This window comes from Malaclemys terrapin, chromosome 5, assembly GCF_027887155.1.
Source record: "Malaclemys terrapin pileata isolate rMalTer1 chromosome 5, rMalTer1.hap1, whole genome shotgun sequence".
NCBI lineage: Eukaryota > Metazoa > Chordata > Testudines > Emydidae > Malaclemys > Malaclemys terrapin.
The window spans coordinates 53139248-53147609 of NC_071509.1; positions in this window are offsets into that span (position 1 = coordinate 53139248).

An 8362-nucleotide genomic window follows, 5' to 3' on the forward strand; every position below is an offset into this window, starting at 1 on the left:
ATAGGACCCAGAAAATGTAGAAGTCTCCGGAGAAAAGCAAGAAAGTTCACCTGATATCTTTCGTATTTCGAAAGTGGAGATCCAAGAAGCATAAATTTGAGGGAGTTTTCTCCTTCCCCTTTTAGATAATAAGTCCTGTGGATCCAGTATGTAATCCAATTGCAGAGCTATATGGTGTAGTTTAGCTGCTACAGCAGGGGTGGGGAAACTTTTTGGCCTGAGGGCCGCATCGGGTTTCAGAAACTGTATGGAGGGCCAGTTAGGGGAGGGGGTCATGGCCCGCCCCCTCCCCCCCCATATACTCCCTCTGGGACTCCTGCCCCATTCAACCCCCCCTTTTCCCTGACGGTCCCCCAGGAACCTCTGCCCCGCCCCCGGAACTCCTGCTTCTGACTGCCCCCCGCCGGCCCATCCAACCCGCCCTCTCATTCCTGACTGTCCCCCCAGGACCCCTGCTCCATCCAACCACCCCTTCTCCCTGACCACCTCAGGAACTCCTGCCTCTGACTGCCACTCGTCGCCCCATCCAACCCCTCCTCTCATTCCTGACTGACCTCCCGGGACCCCATGCCCCCATTCAACCCCCGTTCCCCGCCCTCTGACTGTCCTGACCCCTATCCACACCCCCGCCCCAACCATCCCCCCAAGCTCCCCTGCCCTCTTTCCAACCCCCCTGCTCCCTGCCCCCTTACCATGCTGCCTGGAGCACCTGTGGCTGGCAGTGCTGCAGCCGCGCTGCCTGGCTGGAGCCAGCCACGCAGCACAGAGCACTGGGGCAGGGCAGGCTCTACAGCTGCACTGCCCCAGAAGCTCGCAGCCCTGCCATCCAGAGCATTGCGCCGTGGAGTGAGCTGAGGCTGCGGGGGAACAGCAGGGGAGGGGCTAGGATAGCCTCCCGGGCCAGGAGCTCAGGGGCCGGGCAGGAGGGGCCCACGGGCTGTAATTTGCCCACCTCTGTGCTACAGTAACTATTGTAATAGAGTGAATTGGTGATGAAGAAACTGCTGTGTGTTCCAGAATTATCTTCAGTTCCAATGCAGTCTTTGGATCCATTAGATGAGATTTATACAGGGATTTACATTCTTAGTTTTAGTTTAGGATGTGAAGCTGATGGATCCAGATCTGATTAATTTTTTCAGACTGACTTGGTCCTGCTAAGAGGAGCCTTTTTGTCTTCTGCTGTGCTTTTCAAAACCGAAGTGGATGGATCCGATGTTCTTTTCTTACAGTTTGGTTCTTCACTCAGAGGCCATTGCCAAGGAAGCCTTTTGGAAACCATCATTTCTGACAATGAAAATTCCAATCAACTGTGTAGCAGTCATAGAACTCAACTTCAGAACAGAAAATGGAGGTCTCATCAAGATCTTCTTCTTGGAGCTAGCTGTACTCCGAGCTAACAGTGGTCTTTTTATCTTATGGTCTGATTGTGAGATAAGCCTTCAGCCAGAGCCTGCGATGATTCATCCCCCAGACAGATCCAGCGATGATTCATCCTTCAGGCATGCTGCAGCAGCCAAATCCATAAGTGAGGACTAGGTCTGCTGACTCCAAGACAGCAATTTAATCCCACAAGAAGAGCAGCAATCCAGTCTATCCAACCTCACTACTTGGGCTGGGAACTCTCCCTCCACCTCGTGGTGTTTCCAGCCTGCTCCTGCCTCAAGTACCCAAACTGCTCCTGTTACTGCCACAGGCATCCAGCCTGCTATCACCAGTTGGCTCTATGCTGGTATCCACCTGTACTTCCATGGGCTACTCCACCCATACCTTGTTGAGCCATCCAGCGACCCCCTGACACTGATTCTTTAGAAGCTGCTAATATGAGCAACATCACTGTCAAAGTTTCTTGGAGCAAGAGAACTTGCAGTCTGTTGTAGTCTGTTCAGGTGCTTTGTACATGGTCTTGGAGTAAAGATGCTGCAGATAGAATACCTTGAAATACTGTGGCCATCATTGAGACATGCCAATCGGACATGAGCATCCAAGGCTGAGAATACTGCCTGACACAATGTACACCTCTGAAAACTGAGTCTTTTGGTCTTCAGATCTGCCATTAAGCTGATCAACAGAACCAAATCTAAACTATAACTAAATAACACCAAGAACTGACTTAATTACATCTATCCAAATTAAACTAATAGTAAAATACTATCTAAGGCACTAAAATTCTTGAGGAGGTTCTGGATCTCAAGGATCCAGAGAAATGTACATGCATCTGCTACTGTGGCTGGAAGGAACTGAGGCAGCTCAGTGCACCACAGCCCTTTTTATAGCCTCACCCTCAGAACATTTGGGAATGCTGAGGGACAGGATAGCAGGGGTGCATGAGCATTCCCAGACGGTTCCACCATCTGAGCTGCCCATGAATTTGAATATGCCAAGGACACTCAAAGAGCTACCATCCTTAATTCCCATCAGCTAAGTCTTACAGCTTCCTGTTACAACAACAAATGTACAAAAATGCAAAAAGCAACTTCGTCAGCCTGACAGACTGATGTGTTCTGTGCTAAAGGTGTGCTAGTGTGAAGTGCTTTTGTTTGATATTTTGGTTATACTTTGGGACAGAGAACAGATACTTTGCAAAAAATCTATTGTTCCAGTGCAGAAGGATAACACTTTAAAGATAGGATCACAGTAAATAAAGGACTCACTTTGTGACTAAAGTTGAGAGATGGTGCCCTTTATTTTGCTGAGTATTGTGATAATTTTGAAAGTTAAAGGTCCAAGATGTGCCTTTTTCTTTTATTCATATAGGCTACCTTTGTATTTGAAGTTGTTGAGCAGCTTCCTATTGAGTTTAGCTGCTGGTTGTTTTTGTTTCACAAAGAGCAGAGCTGAATATCAGGAATAAAGTATTTGTGATTAAAAGAAATATCCAATAGCTTTAAAATATAAACATGACAGATGTTAGTCACGTTGCTTATTGCACTTAAAATACTCAGATACTATGGTTATGAGCATAGCATAAGAATCTATGTAGAACAGACATTTGTTCTTTAGAAAAAACATTAATTTTTAGAGGATGTTGGTTTATACAAACATTTAAGTACTCTTTTTCTGGTTATAGGGATTGTCAGAACCTGCCCTTTCCTGAGCACACACCTTGTTCAACATTGGTGTCTCTGGGTCACTAATAAAGCCCTTTATCCCTCTAAGCTTCCTTTTAGGTAGGGTGACCAGACTTCCCAATAAAATCGGGACCATTCCAATATCTAGGCAATCTGTCCGATATTTCATGGTACTCAATTTTTTTTTTCCCTCAGCCAATACCACCCCCCCTCCCCATGTGTCCCGATATTTTCTTCCTCATCTGGTCACCCTACTCTTAGAACACTTGCATGTAAATATCAGGCAATCCGGGCTGCTTTTCCTAACTTTTTTTCCAAGGACCCTGCAGATCTCTTCAAAACTCATTGAGTGGGAGGGGCCTCTCACCTGTGGGTTTGAAAAAAACACTAAACTCTTATTTAATGAAATTAAACAAAGATAACAATAGCATTCAGTAACACTTCTACTTCTTACTCTGCTAGGGAAACACTAATCTTGTAAATGCTTCCCTTCCTAATCACAATCTAGCTGTCCACCTTCTACTCTCTCCCCCCTCCGGAGTCCTTCAAATTGAAGACCTCCAAAGTTCAAAATGGGTAGACTGGGTGGAACTTCTGTCCTGGAGTCGAAGTCTCTGTGCAACTAGCAGCATGTTCTTTTTGGTCTTCATCCCACAACACACCCCATCATACTTTTTTTTTTTTAAACACTTATCCTGGAACAACAACATCTCATATCAAACAACTTTAGGTTAAAATAGTCCCTTCTCCACAGGGATCTCTCTCTCATTTGGTCGTTTTGGTTGCAGTACATCTAGGGTTTGCTATCGGGGGACAGAAGTGGAAGAATCTAAAGTAGCAGAATGCAGGATTCCTAATGCTACACCAAAAGCTTGATTTTACTAACTACAATATTTTGCACTTCTGGCTTCCAGCTAAGGAAAGTGCTTTACAAACATTAATTAAACGTCTCTTCCTATGACGTAAGTAGGAGATAAATAGAGATCACTGAATCTTGGTGGTTAAACAGCAGAGCGAATACTACACAGCAGGAGGTGAAAAACATCCAGGAGAAACTGATGGAACAACTTAGACATAAATATGTATGATCTAAATGACAGGTTTCAGGGTAGCAGCCGTGTTAGTCTGTATCCTCAAAAAGAACAGGAGTACTTGTGGCACCTTAGAGACTAACAAATTTATTAGTTAATAAATTAATAATTTTTTTATTAATAAATTTGTTAGTCTCTAAGGTGCCACAAGTACTCCTGTTCTTTTTATGATCTAAATGTGAATGTGTTCAGGAAACAAAGATTAACACCAGTCCAGACACATGAAATTTGCCATAAAATCTCTAATAATCAAGAATGTTCTGAAAAAGATGGCACCTCAAGTAGCAAAGTGCCCCTTCAAACCATGCAGATGTATTATTGTTGTTCTGACATGAAGAGAACAGCAACACCTCCTGTTCTTTTTGCGGATACAGACTAACACGGCTGCTACTCTGAACCACCAATGTTTCTTGCAGTACCTATTTTTGAAGGTCTTCACATCTTGATCCAACTTGGGTTTTGATATCTGACAAGATCAAAATACAGGATAATATGGCTGCACAAATGTGCTATTGCATTTCCCCCAAAGGCTCTTGTCTAGTGTTTTCTACTGTGCCTTGAAAGTGTACTGTTAAGCAGTTTGAGCTTATTAAGTATTTATTAGTGGGAAATGTTCTAATAGTTTTTTTAAAAAACTTATTCATTTGCTAAACATTTATGTTAACTGGTAAAACAAAGTACAGTACTAAAAGAGAAAGAAGACTAACTTATTTTTGTAAATGATTTAAAAAACATTTTCAGGCCTTGTTTATACATTGGTTCATGGGATTTTAATAAAACCATTGATTTACAGCTGTGTTGCTCTGGGACAACATTGGGGTGGAGCAGCAGTAGGGGGTGTGTGTGTGGGGGCACATAGCAGCAGAGCAACAGGGATATTCTTAGGGAATGTGGAGGTCCATTGTATAAAAAAAGCACTTACCAGCATTGGATTGTCTTTCCTGTAGTGGCGTGCGTGCGTGTTAGTTATCCGGGTAGAGGTGCAGAATTACGTGCTCATTCTCTGTGTCTCCTAGGGCTTTCTCCAGGACTTCCTCCAAGGTCCCTGCTACCTCTTTGTCCTGCTCCTCACCAGCCTGCCATCATATGATGAGGCCAGTGGTATTGAGGAGGAGGTAGTCAGTGACTTCAGGATCCCAACTTGCAGCCCTGTAGAGCTCTTGATCCATTCACTGAAGCATGTGCATGTGCTAGGTCCCGTCCCAGAGCAATTGTTTGAGTCCTTTGCCTTCCAGTACAGGAGGGTGAAGTGCTTCATGCACTCCCAGCACTGGAATGGAATCCAGGGAATGCCCACCTCTGGGAATATCCCCAGGGACAAGTGAATATTCTTGCCAAGTCAGATGAAGTCATGGAGGATGGTGTATTCTGACCAAAGAATGATCAGCACCAGTGTGTGCTCCAAAGACCAGGAGGCTACTCTCAGACCATGATTACCTTACTGATCAATAGATTTCAGCAGAAACACCCCTGAAATGCTCAGTGCAGTTTGCTACTACCAATTGCAAAGAGGTGGGGAGGTCAGGGACCTTTGTACTCTTGGGTAAGGGTCAGGCAGCAAAGGGATCAATGCATTGTGTGAATGGCCCTGGAGAACTATTGATACCCGTAAGCTGGTACATGCCCCTTGTCCCCATCCATACTGCACTGTAGAATGGGTACAGGGCAATGCCACAGTGGATACATGTACGTACCCACACCTCTCATGTGTGCTAGCTTTCACACACTAGACTGTCCTTTAGAAACATGCTTCAGAGTTTCAGATATTGACAACAAGGAGGCTATGGTACCACAACGCACATGTAACCTCGTACCGTCGCAAGTGTAGACGCCCCCTAAAAAAAACAAAGTTGCTAGCAGGAGGCATCATGAGAATGAAGAAGTCAAATGGATGACTATGTATAAGTGGGAGGAGACAACTAAATCACTAACTTACATATCTTGAAACACTTCGACCCTCATTACCAATGAAGCAGAGGCTTCTCTAGTCAAATAGCATTTGACAAGCTCAGTATAATACTTATTAGCCTGCGCGAATGCAGTCTCAGACCCATCTAGTAACAGAGTCTTAAACCAAGCCATTGCTCTTGTTGCAATCCTCAAAACAGACATCTCTGACTTTCTAAATGCTTGAGAATGAGAGGGATTAAATTTGAGAACATAACTAACATCTAATAAAAAACAGTTTCTTGCCAAGGGGGTATGAGGCACTTGCTTTGGGCAGAAAGGAAGAAAAATGGGTTAGTTCAGTAGTCATCTTGGAGACCAATTCCAAAGGAAATTGAAAAACACTTTTCTGGAAAGAACTGAAAGTAGAGTTGATGAAAGACAATTCAACTCAGTCAGTCATCATCTAAATCAGTGGATTTCAAACTTTTTTTCTGGGGACCCAGCTGAAGAAAACTGTTGATGCCCATGACCCAACGGAGCTGGGGATGAGGGGTTTGGGATGTGGGAGGGGCTCAGGGCTGGGGCAGAGGGTTGTAGTGTGGGGGTGAGGACTGTGGGGTGGGGCCAGGAAAGAGGGGTTCGGGGTATAGGATGGGGCTCTGGGCTTGGGCAGGGAATTGAAGTGCGGGAGGGGGTGAGGGCTCTGGGCTGGGGGTGCAGGCTCTGGGGTGGGGTGGGATGAGGGTTTGGGGTGCAGGAAGGGGTTCCGGGTGGGGGGGGGGGGCTCAGGGCTGGGGCAGGGGATTGGGGCACGGGGTTGCAGCATGGTCAGTGGTGCAGCCGGGGTGTAGAGGCAGGCTTCCTGCCGGTCCTGGCACCGCAAACCGCTCTGCACCCTGGAAGTGGCCAGCAACAGGTCTGGCTCCTAGGAGGAGGCGCACAAGCAGTTCCGCGCAGCTCTTGCCTGCAGGCACCTCCCCACCCAGCTCCCATTGTTCTCTGTATGTATATATATCTGCTTACTATATGTTCCATTCTATGCATCTGAAGAAGTGGGCTGTAGCCCATGAAAGCTTATGCTCAAATAAATGTGTTAGTCTCTACAGTGCCACAAGTACTCCTACCCTGGAGTGAGTGAAATAAGGCAGTAATACTCCAGGTGCCAATGGACAGTTCTTAGTTGCTTGCATTGAAAGTACTATGAGCTGCAGTGCATGGAATGTATGAGCAGATCCAATGTAAAATTACTTAGATTACTATGAGCAAAACAATTATTGGATTCTTGAATCTATTAATCTTTAGGAAATGGCGAGTAGGAAGCTGCCCACCCTGTTATGTTTTTGCTCAGTCATATAGCTGTACAATCATACATGTACTAAATGTGAACTGAATGCTGGATGTTTTTGCATATATAGTCCATGAACCATCTTAGGTTTACGCTACAGACCTATATTGGTCCACATCCCCAAGTGACGTAGATATACCGACCTAATCCACCTCTTAGGGAGGTGGATTAACTAAGACGACAGGAGAGTGCTCTCCTGTCGGCTTAGAGCATCTTCATTAAAGCTCTTCAGCAGCACAGCTGCATTGGTGAAGCTGCACTGATCCAGCGTTTTAAGTGTAGACATGCCCTTAGTAGACTCTAGATAGGGAAGTTTTCATTAGTGCAGTGAGTCTTTTTCAGTTGAGGACATGAGGCCAGCATGATGAAAGTACATTATTATATTATTATCTGAAATATAGCCACAATAACTAATAATGCTGAATTAGGACATGTTTCCCCTCATTTACGTCCATAACTTTAGGCTTTGTTCATCCATGACTGTACTGCACTACTCTGAAGTAAGCATCAGTTTCTCTTCAAGAAAACTGAGACTAAATGTCAATATTAGAAACAGTTGGAGAATTATCCTTGACATTGGAGAAGATTACTAAATGCAATTCTCAGGTACTAATAAACTGCATTATTCAACAGATTAAGGGCTAAATCCTGCTCCTAGATGGGTGTGCCTATAATATCCTTTGGGCCAGATTCTTGATGGGAGAAATGGGGAAGAGGTTTGGCAGAGTGGAGTTCAGCTACACTCAATCGTTAACCAGTGACATTAGTTAGTATTATCCCTGTGCATCCCATCTTACACTGATGCTGGGCAGCCCTGAATCAGAAAGCAACAGTTAGCTCCCTGTGACCCCACCTCTCCATTCCAGTTGAGTGGAACTTAGATGAAGTGGAGAATCAAGAGCCTTCCAGTTCAGTATGAGCCATGTGTGTATATCCAATGGTAGAATTTGGCCTTTAGACAGTATATT